The 18,545-nt window shown below is 37.1% G+C and overlaps 1 protein-coding gene across 3 annotated transcripts in view; it reads right to left on the reverse strand.

Moving 5' to 3' along the window:
- SLC16A7 (solute carrier family 16 member 7) overlaps positions 1-18,545 on the reverse strand; it is a 162,849-nt gene that overhangs the window by 90,874 nt on the left and 53,430 nt on the right. The gene's annotated exons all lie outside the window — the stretch shown is intronic.

Here is an 18,545-nt window from a genome sequence, read left to right on the forward strand (position 1 = left end):
AAGAGAGTAAAGATCTGAAATGTCCTCACCACGAAATAAAAATGGTAATTATATGAGGAGATGGAAGTGTTAAATACCCTATTGTGGTAATCATTTCACCCTGTAGATGTGTATCAAATCATCATGTTGAACATCTTAAATTTACACAACGTTATATCTCAACAGCCAGGAAATACACACATACACACACACACACACATACACACACACACACATACACAAGCAATGGATTGATACAAAGTTTAGAATAATGGTTACTTCCATGGTGGGGATACATTGGGGATGAGACACGAGAGGAATAAAATCATTTCAAGTGATGTTTCTAGTAAATTCTTCAGTTGAATTGTAGGCTGCTGGTTATTCATTATATTAATCTGCTTTCTAACTTCTGTAAATGTTACTTAAAATCTTTTGTATTTATCAAATATATATGTGATATAGAAAACATATAAAATAGTAATGTTCTTTTATCTACTTAGTAGATGAAAATACTGTAGACAGGAATTGTGTATTATCTTTCCTCCCTCCATTTATTGCATTTTGTTTCCTTCTCTAACGTAACATACTTTAATTCTTTAAAAAAAATAAATTTAAAACATTATAATTATTCAAAGTACTTCTGAAGAGTAAGAGAAAAGTGATTTCTTAGTTTTCTATTTTCCAGGAATTACAAGCTCAGATACTGGGGGCTTGGCTATTTATCCATGATTGTTTTTCACGTACATTTGCTGTGCTTGAATAGATAAAGGATAATAAAAATCTAATAATTACTAAATAGATTTTATTTAAGTATTAGGTTTACTGTTAGGTACAAACAAAAAAAATCAGGAGATACTTGACATCAAAAAACAAAAGAGCAGGACCATGTCAGCCTAATAAAAAAACACATTGAAATTATACTTTTAAAAAAATAAAAGTTAAATTTTAAGTGATTAGTTTATTCGAAATGCAGGTCTTCAATATAAAAGAAATTAAATTCTTCATCCAATTAATGAAAGAGCATAGTAAAAACACTAAAAAATGAGGTAAACTGTTTTTACCTCGAAGCATAATAAATCAGAAGCAAACTCTGTCAAATTTTAGTCAGTGAGAACATCAATCTGTGCAATGACTCTGCTGTCAGCTCCAGGTTTGAGGCTTAATCATTTCAGGAGCAAGAAAGCCATGAGTCATATTTTACCCAGGAGACACTTGGGAACATATTCATGCTGCTACCCTCATAAATTTTTTGACAATTTGCCTGAAGGTCAATTGGCAATAAAATAATAGAAATTTTAAGTTTTGAACAGATTATATGAAGGTGGATTTAATGACTATTTAGCCTGCATTGCCATTTGGTCTTATGTATATATCCACTGGGAAAGAGGAGACAGCCTGCAAAACTAGTAAAACACATAATAATCCTGAAGTGCACTTAATAAGTACTTCATGATATATAAGCGCTGAATAACATCAGAATATCTGACTCCAGGCCATTTTTTCTAAAGGGATAGCTTTTTTGCGTTTGTTTTATATCCAAGGGAGCATAATTTATTAATTTATGATATACCTACACAAATTTTATTATATCATGCATCATATTTATTCAAAGACTATGATGCAATTATGGTAGATTGCAAAATTGGTCACAAATTATTCCCCTCCTTGTACCCACCTCTTTAAATAGTTCACATCTACTCTGGGTTTGGCCATGTGACTTGCTCTGTATATTAGTCTATGTGGGATGCCATAACAAAATACCATAGACTGGGCAGCTTCAACAACAGGAATTTATTTTCTCATGTTTCTGGAGGCTGGAGGTCTGAGATCGGGGTGCCAGCATGTGACAGTCCAGTGAGAGTCTTCTTTCTGGCTTGCAAAAAGCTGCCTTCTCACATGGCCTTTTCTTGGTGCATGTGTGCAGAGAGAGATCAGGCTCTCTGTGTCTCCTCTTAGAAGGGCAATAATTCCATCAGACCAGGTCTCCACCCTCATGACCTAATCACCTCCCAAAGGCCCCCATCTCCAAATACCATTACATTGGGGGTTAGGACTTCAACATAGGAATTTTGGGGGAACACAAACATTCAGTCCATAACACTGAGGCCAATGAAACAATAGCAAATATGAAAAAAGTAGATACTTGACAACCATTTGTGCATTTGAGCCCCTCCTCTCTTGCTGTTCCAGGGACCCTTGTCATCCCTACCCTACAAAGGAACCCAAGCTAGCCTGCTGGATAATGAGACATGTGGCCTTGTCCCATCTTTATTCTTGCTGACCCAGATTAACTCAGTTACGAGTAAAATGGCTTGAGAGCTGAGGGTCAGTCCTCCCACTCTCTGAGACAATTATAACCACAGATCACCACCGGTCTCCCCACCTGACCGGACCTTTCAAATATTAACACCAGTTCACATGTGACCTAGGCTCACATATCCCTCCTTGGAGATTGTGATATGAGTTACTGGTCACCTTAAACAGTTCTACCATCAAAGTTCTGCCAGAAGAAGCTTCCTTCATTCTGTCATTTAATTCACAAATATTTATCAAACAACTCCTATATGGAAGGCGTTTAATGTGCTAGCATTAGGGGTACAATAATGGAACAAGATGCAGTCCATGCTTTTACAGACTGTGCAATTCTTTGGAAGACAGCAACAAATAAGGAAGAAAAATTATAATTACAATGAAACTCCGCAGTAGATTTTCTCAACTGGAGTTATCTGCATCATCAAACACAGAAATGATTTGAGTGACTATTTTCTCAGTTCTCCCAATGATGTTACATAAATATTATGCACCTCAATGCATAGGAGATAAGTTAATTCAATCCATTCTGAGACTTATGGCATTAAGGTATAATTTTGTCATCAAACTTAAGTTGAGAAAAACTTGTCTATGGTAATAATTATTGTATTAGGAAGTACAATTAAATGAGCCTGAGGAGATCATAAATGTATTTTGGTTGAGTCTTGAATGATGAGCATGATTTAGTCAAGCAAAAAGAAAAGAGAAAAATGATCCAACAAGAATAATTTGCAAAAAGTTTCTGGTAAAAGAGATGCTGGTATCCTTGAGAACTAACAGATAAAGTCGATTCCTTCTTTCTGTTAGACAACTAATGAGGCCCCAGAAAACAGCACAGCAAAGTCCACTAGAGACTGAAGTCACTCGGAAGAACTGATACTCAGAATGAAACACACAGTTTCATCTTTATAAAGGGTTTCCAATATTAAGTTCAGTGTTACCGGTAAGAAATGGATATTGTGATACTTTCTTCATTGCTGTTGATGTCTTCCTTGGGTATAGGAGACAGTTAATCACTATTTCTATGATTTTAGCCTATACTAAAGAGAAGAAAATGCATTGATTAAATGTTAATATAAAATATTTTATTGCTAAAAAGTTAAATATACTAAGGATTACTAGCGGACAAAAAAAAAAAAAAAACACATTCACTGGCAACTTGTCTAGACTGTAAGTAACACAGTCCATCACTTTACTGAGTTAGGTTCAATTTTATTCCACATCATGAGATTCTCATCTTCAGTATTTATTCTGTCTATGTTGATGACACGGTCTTACTAGTATATTTCAGAACTGGCCTCAAGAAACAAATGAATCTATTTGCCAATTACTATCAGAAAGAACAACTTAATATTAATTATGCCAAAACTAACTAATCATTTTTGGTAGCTACTCTATACCCAGATATAGAATGCTAAAAATCCTATCCAACAGGTTAGCTTCATTATACATGGGAGTCTTACGTAGCAAAATCACCCTGACGTGCTTACTACACTGCTCAAAATTCTAAATTTCATAAAAGCTTTGTATGTAATTTTATGATAGAGGTGATAGAAATGCAAACTTCCTGCATACAAAATATCCCAAGTCAGAGTTGACTCTTTCACACTTTATAGTGCAGAATTCCATGACTTTATTAAAGCTTTGGTTTAAAATGGCTGACTAGATCAAACACTGCATTTGTTTTTTGTTTTTTTTGTTTGTTTGTTTTTTTGGTGAGGAAGATCAGCCCTGAGCTAACATCTATGCTAATCCTCCTCTTTTTGCTGAGGAAGACCAGCTCTGAGCCAACATCTATTGCCAATCCTCTTCCTTTTGTTTTCCCCAAAGCCCCAGTAGATAGTTGTATGTCATAGTTGCACATCCTTCTAGTTGCTCAAACACTGAATTTGAATTAAAGTCCTTGGACTACTATAGTGCTCTTGCAGAACCATATTGGTACAGTGATGGCACAGCCCTCCCTCTAGGTAAGAATACAAGTAAGGCTCTTTGATTTTTATATAATAATGTCATTTTTGCCACCCACACAATTAGAATACAAAGCAGATCTTTTTATGTATCAACTTGGCTAGGCTATGGTGCTATGAAGGTATTTTGTAGATGTAATTAACATTTACAATAAAATGATTTTAAGAAAATTACCGTCCAGGGTGACAGGGCACATGTGTATGGCAATGGATGGTAATTAGTCTTTGGGTGCTGAATATGATGTAGTCTACACAGAAATCAAAATATAATGATGTACACCTGAAATTTATATACTGTTATAAATCAATGTTACCTCAATTAAAAAAAAAGAAAATTACTCTATACAATGTGGGTGGGCCTCATCTAATCAGTTGAAGGCCTTAAGAGCAAAATTGAGGTTCCCAGAGAAGAAAGAATTCTGCCTCAATACTGTAACATACAAATCCTGCCTGAATTTCCAGTCTGCTGGCTGGTCCTACAGACTTTGGACTCAAGACTGCAACACCAACTCTACATGAATTGCCAGCCTGCCAGCCTGCCAGCCAGCCTACAGATTTCAGACTTAGTCCATAGGGACTAATCATATGAGCCAAGACCTTAAGTGTAATCTCTCGGTTTTGTTGGTCTGGAGAACCCTGACTGCTACAGAACCCTGAAATGGGATGCTGCTGCTATAACTAATACCTAAGAATGTGAAAGGGACTTGGGAATTGGGTAATGAGTAGAGGCTGGAGAATGCTGAGCAACTTGACTGTAAGAGCCTAGATTGTCTTAAACAGAATGGTGCCAGAAATATGAACATGAAAGTTGCCTCTGATGAGGTCTCGGAGGGAAATAAGAAACGTTATTGGTCCCTGAAGGAGGGGTGATCCTTGCTATAAAGTGGCAGAGAATTTGGCTGAATTGTGTCCTTCTGTTAGGCGGAAAGAAGAACTTGTAAGTGATGAACTTGGATATTTAGCTGTGGAGATTTTCAACCAGTTGTGGAGGGTGTGGCCTGGTGTTTCCTTGCTGCGTATAGTAAAATGGGAGAAGAAAGACATAAATTGAAGCAGAAATTGCTAAGAAAAAGAAACCGGAACTTGATTTGGAAAATTCTCAGCCTATCCAGATAGCATGCTCTGGAAACAGCGTCAAGGGCAACCATTTGCTCTGGGAATTAGGTGTGTGACTCCGGATCCAATCAACTATCTCACCACAAGCAGAAGGAACAGAGATGCAGAAATCCAGAAAAGATCTTGGAGAACCCTTTTGTCTGATGGCTTGGCCCCTGTGAATTGGAAGAGGTGGACAGGCTTTTAAAAAGTTACGCCAGGATAAACACTGTCAGCCTGGATTGAAAGGAACAGAGACAGGATGGAATGAAGGAAGAATGACTCTGGCGGGAAACCAAAGACGCAGGGGCCTCGCCTAAGGACCGCTATGGTTCCAGAGGGTGGAGCCACCTCCTCCACTTGAGGGGGCAGGCTGACAGGGCGGGGCCACCAGCAGGCCCAGAGGACAGAGCATCCACCCCGGAGAATTGTTCTCAAGCCTTTAAACCTAATGGAATTTGCTCTGCTAAGTCGCACACTTGCTCTAGACCAGTGACCCTTTTTTCTTCCAATTTCCCCTTTTTGGAAGGGGAATGTCTATTCCATATCTGTCCCACTATTGTATCTTGGAAGCAGATGACTTGTTTTCTAGACATCACAGGTCCAGAGATGGAGAAGAATTTTGCCCCTAGATAGGCCATACCCCGAGTCTCACCCATAACTGATTTAGATAGAATTTGGACTTAGAGTTGATGATGGAATGGTTAAGACTTTGGGGGATGTTGGGATTGGGTGAACATATTTTTTACACGGGAAGCACATGAGTTTGGGAGGGTCAGAAGGCAGACTGTTATGGGTCCCTTAAGAAAGATATGTTTAAGTCCTAAACTCCAGTCCCTCAGAATGTGACCTTATGTGGAAATAGGGCCAATGCAGAGGTAATTAAGATAAATTAAGATAAGGTCATGCTGGAGTAAGGCGGACTCCTAATCCAATGTGACAGATGTCCTTATAAGAAGGCACAGAACAGAGGGAGAATGCCATGTGAAGATGAGGGCACAGACTGGAGCTATGCTGCCACAGTGTATGTCTATCAGAGGGCAGAAGACGAGAGAAAACTCTCCTAGAAGCTTCCAAGAAAGCACAGCCTAGACACTTTGATTTCAGATTTCCAGTCTCCGGAACTGAAAGAGAAGAAATTCCTGCTGTTTTAAGCCACCTGTTTGTGGTGCTTTGTTATGGCAGCCCTAGGAAGTGTTCAGTAAGGATTTATAGTCTACCAGGTAAAGTTTTATATGAATTCACATGATTCTCATACTAAACAAGTGAAGGAAGTGTTATTATTATTGCTACAACCCCCATTTATAGCTCACTTAACAGATGCTCTTACGGGTTATGTGATTCACTCATGATTTGCAAAGCAAGTCAGCTGGATGCTGGGACTCTGAGCTAGGTTTCCGACGTCTACACATTTTACAGTGTTGAAAGCATCGATGATACTCTCTGTTTCTCTCCCTTTTAGAAGGGTCTTGTGTGTTTGTGTGTGCGTGCGTATGTGTGTGAATATCTACTGGTAACTGCCAAAGGGCCTTGGTGAACTTTCCCGAAACTCACGGAGTATATCTGACAATGGACTAAAGAAGCAGAGAGAAACTTTTTGATGGTAACTTGATTTATATACTCTATATAGAAAACTGAGAAGCAAGTGAATATCGAATTCACAGAGTGAATTAGAATAGCACCTACATATTAATATGTGCAAGCAAGGATCTGAATATGAATATCTAATAATAAAAGAAGAATTGAAGAGTCTACAAAAAACATGATAAGAAATCTATATATACCCAACTTTTAAAAACCACTGTCTTCATTGTTAGGGTCTCAAACAATTTTTATTTTTATTTTTTGGTGAGGAAGATTAGCCCTGAGCTAACATCTGTTACCAATCGTCCTCTTTTTACTGAGGAAGATTAGCTCTGGGCTAACAACCATGCCTATCTTCCTCTACTTTATATATGGGACGCCTGCCACAGCATGGCTTGATAAGCAGTGCGTAGGTCCACACCTGGGATCCGAACCTGCGGACCCCAGGCCGCCGAAGCAGAGCATGCGAACTTAACCACTACACCACTGGGCCAGCCCCTCAAACAATTTTTTTAATCATCATAAGTCAAATAATTGTTTTATCTTTAGATTGCATGTGGATTGTTTAAAACTTTAAATGAAGATGCTTCATATTTATCTGCATATTTTGATTTTACTCATATTTTAAATTTCCTTAATTACTGAAACTTCAGCCACTTAACATTTAACTTGTAAATGATGAACCTGTCAGCATGGCTTTATTGTGTTGTCAAAATGAACACTGGCAATACTCTCTTCTCTAACCTTGAAAACTTAAATATACTTAAGGAAATCCATATACAGACAGAAGGGTTGGATTATATAAATCATAATAAACTGATACAAAAATTTTAGCAATGCTAAGGGGGAATCTGGAATATATCACTACACAACTATACCTTAAATGCCAGTACTTATTTAGCTATCCCTCCAAATGGGAATGTATGAAGGAATAAAATACGATTTCCCTTTCAAAAACAGCATGAGCATTGACTAATACACCATTAACTCTACCGTCACTCAGTAAATAGACTGATTCTAGTCCAGCACTACCAAAGGCTGTTGTTACTTTCCCTCTCTGTACCCTGTTCCTCATATATAAAATGTGATGTTCTTCAAGGTTCCTCATAGCTCCAAATTTCAATTGCAAAATCATCAATCATTGTCTGACAGTTAATTTCAGCTCAAGAGAAACATAAATGGAAAACCGCATATGTCCCACCTCAATAACGTTTAGCTTTTGGTGTCTACTTGTCTTTATCACTTGAGTCTAAATGCAACCAAGACAAGTTTTCTTGGCCTCGGATACTTGCTAAAGATAATAGTGGCCAGACACTTTAGAAAGAACTGAAACTTTCTATATAAATTCATCCAATTTGTGGCTCCAGTGCTTAAGCAATGTAACTCTTTATACTAGAAACTCAATGCAGAATGTGATGACTCTGTAAATGTACAGAGCATATACTGTTATTTTTAGAAACTGACTTTGAAAACTATAAAACTTAGTAAGCAATGGCTTTAATTACATCTAAATTATATAGATGGTATCACCTGAAATATAACTGTACAATAACTCCATATCTTACAATAATATAATCCTAAATGTGTTGGGAACAAATTACCTAAGGCCCATAATAAAATCTAAGTTATTTTTACAATATTTTCAGTAAAGTACACATAGACACTTATAAGTCACTATGATTTAGAAGACTAATAAGATTACTTTTGATATCATTATATAATATCAAGTAAAAATGAAATTTTATTGATTAAAGATTGAGTGTAATTTTCAAAATTTCAGTGTGAAACAAACTTTAAAATTTTCCTCACTAATGAAGACTTGGCAGACTATATAATGTACTATATTATTTTAAGTAATTATGATTAATACATCTTTCAGCCAAGAGGTTTAAGAATGACAATAGTTAATTTTATAAAAACATTTAAAAATTATATTTCCCTAAAACAAGCACAAAATATCTCATTAGCCTTAACTTGATACAATTGAAAAACAAAATTTTTTTCTATCAGCCAAAATTTGCAGAGCTTTTCACTGTTCTTTCATTAAGCTTAGAACATGAAAAAAAGTCGATATCAAAGGAACTTTAAAAAACATGTCTATAATCCCAAGTATCGCTTAACATGGGTATAATTTGTATAATTTAAAAGTTACCTGAATAGAGAGAGAACATGAATTTGTCACTTTTCTCAGAGTTCAGAGCTAAGAAGAGAGGCAACTGATCATTAACTTTTCGCCAGAAGCAAACTTGCACAAATATCTCAAGAGACTCTCTGCTCTGCCCTTTCCTCTTTCTTCTCTCGAATAGGGGAAAGGTAACCCTCTCTCTTCGCAAAGAACTTGCTTTGACATGCACAGTTAGTTCATACTTCTCACAGTGTCAAGTTAACTTGGCTCAAATTATATCCTGGGTCAAAGAAGGTGACCAAGTCTGGTGATTTGAACTGCTACATTTCATCTTCTGATTCTCTTTCTCTAACGTTGAAATAACCACATTTTCAAGTGTACCTACCATTATGTGATTTAATATCGTGTATAGAACACATTGCAGAAGTGCTCTATTATATAAGTTAGTGTCAGTGAATCTTGACCGAGTGTACGGCAGATAACTCAGTAAGTTATGAACAGCAGTGAAGAGGCCAGGGCATGTGTTGAACCCCTTGAGGGGCAGTGAGCTGCGTTTTGTTCCTGATCACACAGTACACTCCATCTGCCAGCCATTCTGCAAATGACGTCTTCTGTCACAAGGGTCCTCACCTAAGAGTGTGATGGTGACTCTCATGGTAGGCCAGTGCTGCCATTTTGTATTTGGAGAAGTTACAATAACCTTTAGAGAAATGAAAGACTATCATTTATTGAGTATTTCTCAAATTCTAGGTAGGTTACTTGACCAAACAATTTACATCCATGACCTCATACTCTAAACCATATAAGATAAACACTATGATACATACTTTAAGTATGAGGTCACTGAAGCTCAGAGTTTTGATTACATATGTAAGGAAAAATATTAGGTCTTGGATTCCAATTCTAGTTTGTCTGGAATCAAATCCATGCTCCTCTCCATTGAACAGCAGGCCAGCCTTTCCACATTCAGTGAGTGAGGAGAATTTGATTTCCCACATGAAAGATGCCATTATTTAGACCCGGGCACTAAGCAATAGCCAGTCGCAAAATATGCTTCCCAAAGATTTTAATAGGTTGCATTTCTAAATGTATATAACAGTTAGAATAACCAGGTAATAACATAAATAATCTCTGGACATTTCCTCCAATTTACACAAAGCAAATGCCTTTACAATATAAGATGTGATTTCTTTTATCTCTTCTATTAAAACCTTAAGCTCAAAAAATAAAATGAAACAAAAGAAAAGCATTAGCAAATGCTGCCTAGTACAAAATTAGACATACACTGAGGTTTTAATACATTGAACAAACTGTACTATTGATTTCACAATTATATAGTCCACCTGACAATGAAAAGCAGATGACACCTTTACTGAGAACTCTTCAAATACCTTTGTCTCAGTACAGCAAAGTAAGTGCTTAGTAAGTGTGCAATACATTTATTTGGGCCAAAACTACCTGATGTAATATAGGTGATTAATCAATTAATAACTTCATTTTTTACTCTGTAGCTACACCTCAAAGTCGTTTCTTTTTCAAAAAGGGTGGAAGAATAAAATTTCAATAAAGTTGTTTGCTTTATCAACTACTTTTATATAATGCAAATATGACAATAAGACTCAATTTTATGCAAATAAATGATTAACTTTATTAATTAAACATGCTGTTAATTACACCAAGAATACTAAATTTACAAAGTTCTCATAGGTATGATTAATATTTTTTATGTAGTATTATTACAAAAAGTTCTAAAGTTAAATAAAAAAACAAATACAAAGATATATGTTTGATATGTAAGAATTATCTTATCAAGAAAGTAAGTTGATACCATAAGATCTATAAAGATTAGAATTGGCAGGAGTATGGGCAATATATTTGTATTTATTTTGTATGATTTTTCTTACAGTTATTATAATATTAAATCCTTGAAAAATTACTAACCAAGTGATAGAAATCATGGTCTGTTATCTTTACAAGGCCTGTTAGAAAAGTTTAAAGAGCTCTAATTATAAACTACATATTTGCTTTCTAAATGTAGAGTTTATTTTTCTTCACATAAGATATTTCTCCTACTAAATTACTTTAATATCTTAAATATACATTTTTAACAAATCTACCAAAAGTTCAAAATCATCTAATTTAAATTTAGTGTTTGCTGAAGTAGAAAAAGAGCAAATGTAACCAATTGACTTTAATATGCAACTTTTGACATCTATATAATTACAGTAAAACCTTCAACAATTTGACTCATATTCTTTTTTTACAAGAAATATATCTTAGTGAAAGCACTGAGAAATTATGTTTCTTAAAGTTGAACAACTGAGTTCCGTGGGATGTGATATAAATACAGACCATCGTGTTTGCTACATAAACGTCTGAGAAAAGAAAAGCCAAATGCAAAACAGATTTGTTCCCCATGAGCCCTGGGGAGAAAATGGCTGAAGGTGACTGACTTTTGCCAAGGTTACAAATTCTCAAGAGTAATTCCAAAAATATGATAATGTGAGATTTTTTTTTTTTAATTCTAGTTTCCAAAATTCTTCAATAATGTGAGGACAGGAGAAACAGGAAATATAGCCTCAGGGGAAAACCTTGATGAAGAGCATGTGTGCTCTTGGAACAGGTTATTAATTCTGTATTTGAAACATGACAATAAGTTCTTGGCAATGAATTTGTTTATAGCATTTTCCCAAGTTCCACGTAGCCTTTGCACATTTCCCTTGTGAGATTTGGATGTTTTTTTGCGTTATGACTAAGGAGTGAACACAGAATTAATTTGGAAAACCCAAGTTTTTCATCTGAATAAAAACTGCAAGAAAGTCCACAGAGCAGAAAGCTCAGGTTTATATTTTGAGTGAGAAACAGCAGTGAACTAGTCAGAAGACAAAAAAATCAAATGCCTCACAAACACGATTCTAATGGATTGCTTTCCTCATCTGGATAAATTTTTTTTTTCTTATAATGTGAAAAGAAATCTTTTTTTTTTCTTTGATAAGCATAAAAGGAAAAGAGTCTTTAGTTAAATTTGCTTTCAGAGAATAATTAATTCCTTTCAGGTTTCAATATACCACAAGAAAATATAATAGGAGCAAGGTGGTCCTAAATACAAAATATACAAGTATCTACCATTTCAATGATTTCCCTCTTTTTGCTGATGGCAGTGGCTCACTACAGAACAGAATTATTGGAAGAGCTATTTGAGTACATGGAGCATTTAAGACCTGTCCTTCTTTGACTACTATCCAGACAATAGATCTTGCTATATTCAGCCAATACAGGAAACACATTCAGAGAGAGAGAGTGCTTTAAAATATCCTTCTAGCTCAGAACCTCTGATTCCACTTAGCTCCCTGCCATCCCCTCAGCATGCACTGTGGCCTCACAGCTTTCTATTAAATGCACCAGCATCCTGCCAGTGACTCAGCTCAGAGTCTCAGAGTCAGCAATACTGTCTCCCCTCTCCATCATCAAATCAAAGCTGCCAATCCTTGTACAGTCTACTTCCACAGGGACTCAAATCTTTCCTTTTCTTCTTTCCCACAGGAACCATTTAATTTCAATAAATTTGGTAGCTTTCCAGTTGTTATTCCAGCATCTAATCTCTCTGTTTGAGTAAACGCCTCAATATCTTTGCCTAAATCATACAGTTAATACAAGCTCAGACCGTGGTGCACTCCTGGTCACAACTGGTCGATGACTCCTCTCCTCCCCTTTCCAGCACCCATACACCACAACCATCTGCGCGCACACACACACACACTAGGAGATATGTCATAAAATAATATGATCAAGTATATAGGTTCCATCTACTGCTATAGCCGATAATACTAACATTGGTGTTTTAACGTGCTTTGGCTTTTCACTTCCATTAATAAACTAAAAGTCATTATTTCTCTTGGTTTTAAAAATACTACAAAGGCATTAGACATTAACAAGATGAGTAAATAGAGTTTAAGGCAACGTGACATCTACTGGACCAGTTGCATCTCACCAGGTATGAGATTCTTCCACATCTTAAAATAAGTTTATATCTTCAGTAAAAGTTAATAAAAACCTTTAAAAAATTATTAGATTATTTTATGGAGTCGGCCGGGTGGCATAATGGTTAAGTTCACACGCTCTGCTTTGGGTTCGCAGGTTCAGATCCCAGGTATGGACCTACGGACCGCTAATCAAGCCATGCTGTGGCAGGGATTCCACATATAAAGTAGAGGAAGATGGGCATGGATGTTAGCCCGGGGCCAATCTTCCTCAGCAAAAAGAGCAGAATTGGCAACAGATGTTAGCTCAGGGCTAATCTTCCTCACCAAAAAAACAAAAACAAAAACAAAATTATTAAGTTATTTTAAATGAAAGTATAAAACCTTCAAATGCTGATGCCATGCACTATAAATAAGAAAAGTAGAACAGCTATCATCACAAAGACTAGAGATAACGAATGCTGGTGAGGGTGTGGAGGAAAGGGAACACTTGTGCATTGTTGGTGGGAATGTAAACTGGTGCAGCCACTATGGAAACAGTATGGAGTTTCCTCAAAAAACTAAAAATAGAACTACCACATGATTCAGCAGTCCCACTTCTAGGTATATATCCGAAGAAGATGAAATCACTATCTTGAAGAGATATCTGCACCCCAGTGTTCATTGTAGCATTATTCACAACAGCCAAGACGTGGAAACAACCTAAGTGCCCATCGATGGATGAATAGATAAAGAAAATGTGATATATATATACGAATATTATTCAGCCAAAGAAAATATTGAAATTTTGTCTTTTGTGACAACATGGACAGACCTTGAGGGCATTATGCTGAGTGAAATAAGTCAGAGAAAGACAAACATGGTACGATCTCATGTATATGTGGAATGTAAAAACATCAAACTCGTAGAAACAGAGAGCAGAATGGTTGCCAGGGGCTGAAGGGTGAGGGAAATGGGGAGATGTTGGTCAAAGGGTACAAACTTTCAGTTGTAAGATGAATAAGTTCCAGGATCTAAGGTACAGCATGGTGACTATAGTTAACAACATCATACTGTAGACTTGAAAGTTGCTAAGAGAAGAGAGCTTTAACGTTCTCAGCATAACAACAATAACAAAGTGGTAATTATGTGAAATGATGGATGTGTTAACCTTAGTGTGATAATAATTTCGCAATATATATGTGTATCAAATCATCACATTGTGCACCTTAAACTTACACAATGTTATATAGCAACTATATCTCAATAAAGCTGGGGAAAAAAAAGAAAAGTAATGGAAAGCTACATGGCAAAGGCAGTTTATAGGAGTGATAACCATGCCCCAGGATGTGATAAAAGTCGGATTCCTCTCTGGTTTCCCTGTCTGGACTCCACTTTCTTAGTGTCCTCCTCAGCAGTGGATGGAGCACACGGACCTTCTTTGTCTTTGTGGGGCCCTGTGACAGGCCCCAGCCTCCTCCCTAGGCTTCATGCCCTGGGGAACCAGCTGTTTCCTACTATGGCGTAGCATAACTCCTCTGTCCTTCTTCCTCCTGTTCTGAAAGATTCTTATAAAAAAAGAATGTGATTTAGTGTTAGAAAGCTTGGGTTGGGACCTACACTCTAGTTCTTACCTTGAACAAATTACCTAACCTCTCTGAGTCTCAGGCTTCTCACATCCCTACTGGCTTCATATTTCCTTATGGAGATATTTCTGGTAAAATAAGACTTCAGTCTGTTCCACATCTGATTGCTGAAAGTGAAAGGAAAAAGCCTAAGCAAGCTTAATACAGACATTTCTAGGCTCTCTCTTCCACACATGCCTTCCTACAGAGGAGGTGGATTCTGGTTTGGTGTATACCATGTGACAATTTTGTTAGGGCAGCTTCTGCTCCTACAAAAGGAAAGACCAAGGGTTGGAGATAAGTTCAAATTAGAAACTCCCTTTGACCCTATATCCAAACCACAGTCGCCAGTGCAGCATCAGCTTTAAGAATTAAATCGATGAGTCAAAGGAACTAGCTGAATCTATTTTTCTCCCTTGAGTTAATTAACCAACTTAACCAGCATTTAGTGAGCAGCTAGCATACAAAGCTATTATTATGAATAGTAGGGATGCCGAGATTCACTAAGTCAGGTTCTCTTTTCTCAGTCACTCTTCCATGATGAAAGTTAGATTCCTATATTGTTAACACGCCTGAATTAGTAAAGCTAAAATAGAGATATAAAGTATTATCAGAGTTGTCGTATACTGGAGAATATTACATAATTTAACTCATCACTACATACATTCACATATACTATAGGTAAGAACCCAAATCATAAAACCACCTACTCAAGGCATCTGCCATGACCTCATAAAGCTGTTAAGCAATGTTAGGATTTGATTATCAGGACAACATCATAGAAACATTCCCCTGTATCTGAAACCAATATACTCATTATTAACCAGACTTTCCATGGACGCATTAGCAAATGTGATTGTTTTGCTTATAACAGGAACTCTCGCTTCATTATTTCCGGACCATAACTTGAATGGAGAAGACTAAAAATTTAATTTAAAAATTTTCCTAGGTTAAGACACTGCCAGAAATACATAAATCTGGCCAATTCAGCCTGAAAGAGAAAGCCTAATTACTTGGTCATTGGCATTGACATCAGCCCACAGAATCCACAGTCTGTGTAGAAGAAATAAGGACACAGCTAGTGAGGTAGCGGAATTTTTAATAGGGAGAATATTGCTGGGCAGCTCAGCTTACCTATGTTACTGCTTTCTGGATGTGGTTTCGAGGTAGAAAGGCATATAGAGATAAAAAAGACAGGACAAGGTATTTGGTGTGTAACTTACTTGAAACCTTCCACTAACTCATTCCAGTAACTTTTTGTTGAAGTAATTTCTCTTTGTTTCTCCTACCCTTCTGTCCTGCTGGATTCAAGTTAAAGTACAGGCAAGAAAGTGACATCCTTTGTAGGGTTCAGTGTTCAAAAGTTTCTCTGAGGCCACACAAAGATCTCTATATTTCTACATAGTTAAGTGCCTCGGGGGAAGCCTCTTCTAATTTTCTGTGATTTTTAGCTGTATCCAGGCAAATAAGATGCCAATTAGTGAAGTGTGGGAGGAGTGCGGTTGAAAAATAGAAATTAAAGGAACTCACTAACAGGCATCAAGAGGATGCCAGATGTATTTGAGGAAAAACAGAAATCTCATTTAACCAAAAACACACAATGTGATTACTGGTGTCTGTTTCTAAACCACACACTCAATAGGCCTGTGATTATAGTTTTTAATTATCCAATTGCTAGAGAAAACCTAGGAAATCAAAAAACAGGCACAGACAAGCTATTCCATAAAAGCAACGCACAATTAAAATCTACATAAAGGGGCCGGCCTGGTGGTGCAAGCGGTTAAGTGCTCACGCTCCGCTGCAGCAGCCCGGGGTTCACCGGTTCGGATCACGGGCGCGCATCGACGCACCCCTTGTCAGGCCATGCTGTGGCAGGCGTCCCACATAAAGTGGAGGAAGATGGGCATGGATGTTAGCCCAGGGCCAGTCTTCCTCAGCAAAAAAAGAGGAGGATTGGCAGATGTTAGCTCAGGACCGATCTTCCTCACAAAATAAATAAATAAATAAATAAATAAATAAAATCTACATAAGAAATCACAGCATGCTGCTACTGGCCTTTGTGTGTGGGTGGCTAGATGGAGTGAACGGATCTTACATTCCTGCCTAACTCTAACTCTACTACTAGAATCTGTGCTATTTCAGGGGTCACTGGTTCTTCCCCACTATACTGGGACAGCCTAGAACAGACATAGTTTGTCTATTGACATTGGGAGGTGTGTAACACATGTTGGCTGAATTAATTAATATACTGTGCCTTGGAACAGAGCTACTGCAGCCAAAGTGTAAAAGGTTGATCAAATATATGCTCATACCAGACCTAAAGAAGACCCCCACCACCACTGCCAGACATAGAGAATGTGGCATCAACAGAAGCAGCAATTTCTATCCATCCACTTCAGAGGCTCCTCTCTTAGGACAATGTCTTTGAAAATTCAACATTCAGACTAGGTTTTTCTCACTTGTAAAGTATTCTTTTAGGATCTCTTTTTATAGGGTGCTGCATATTTTTCCTAGTACTAAGAAATCTGCATGCTTAAACAGTGACATCAAAACAAACCTGAAGACTCACAATCTAAGACAGCTAAAATAGACAAACGAATTAAATGAAATGAATTATTATAGAATATGCAAAATGTTCTCTATCTACAGAGCTGTGATAATGAGAGCAGGCAAGGAAGAGAGTTACTTAAAAGCACAAGAGATTTTTTAAATTACATTAAACAACAAATTATGAAATTGACAGAATTTAGTTGTATTAAAACGCCTCTACCCCAGAAGCACTCGACCTAAAGTTTTGGACACTCTCTTGTCTATAGATGAAAAAAAGAGTATGAGTCTAGAGAATACAGTATTTATGGAATAAAAGTAATAATAATAACAATAGCTAATACTAATACAGCCCCTACTATGTGCTAGGTACTGTTCTAAATACTTACCATAAATCAACACAGTTACTTCTGACAGCAGCCCTATGAAGATGCTTTTTCACTATCCTCATTTCAAATATGAAAAAATTGATGCTCGGGCAGAGTATACTTAGTAAGAATCAGAGCCAGGATTTGAACTCATATACTCAGGATCCATAGTCTGTGCTCTTACTAACAAGGAATAGGCAGGCACAAGCCAGTTCCCTCAGTAAACCGTATATCCAAAAGGAACCATATGACATGTTACACCTACCTCAACAATCATACTCTTAGTATGGGACAAAAATTAACAAATCCAAGAGGCAAATACCCCCATGATTGACCTAACGTCACCCTGGCATAAACCACTCTCCTCTCAAGCACCCCCTAATCTCACAGTGTCGGGCTATATTAGTTTTCTATTGCTGCTGTAATAAACAACCACAAACTTTATTATCTTATAGTTCTGGAGATCAGAAGTCTCACTGGGCCAAAATCAAGGTGTCAGTGGGAGGCCAAGGGGAGAATCAGTTTCTTTGCCCTTTCCAGCTTCTAAAAGTCACCCGCATGCCTTGGCTTGTGGCTGCATTCCTCCATCTCCAAACCATCAAGGCCGGGCTGAGTCCTTTTCAAGCTGCCATCTGTCTTTCATTTATCAGGCCCCTGGTGATTACACCGGGCCCATGCATATAATCAACGATAATCTCAAGGTCATCTGATTAGTAACCTTAATTCTCCCTCACCATGTAACACAACATATTCATAGGGTGCACGGATTAGGGTGTGGGAAGCCATTACTCTGCCTACCACATGGATATACCAAGCTTAGTTCATGAACTTGAGGTAGAAGACAGAATATACCCATACAGTTGGTCTAGGACCTGTTCATGACAAACAGGTGATACAACTTGGTAAATTTATCACACTACTCTTATAATATAGTTAAAATATGTAGTGACCCAAATGCAAAAAAGGAAATTTGACTAAGTAAATAT

The sequence above is a fragment of the Diceros bicornis genome, chromosome 17 (genome assembly GCF_020826845.1).
Source record: "Diceros bicornis minor isolate mBicDic1 chromosome 17, mDicBic1.mat.cur, whole genome shotgun sequence".
NCBI lineage: Eukaryota > Metazoa > Chordata > Mammalia > Perissodactyla > Rhinocerotidae > Diceros > Diceros bicornis.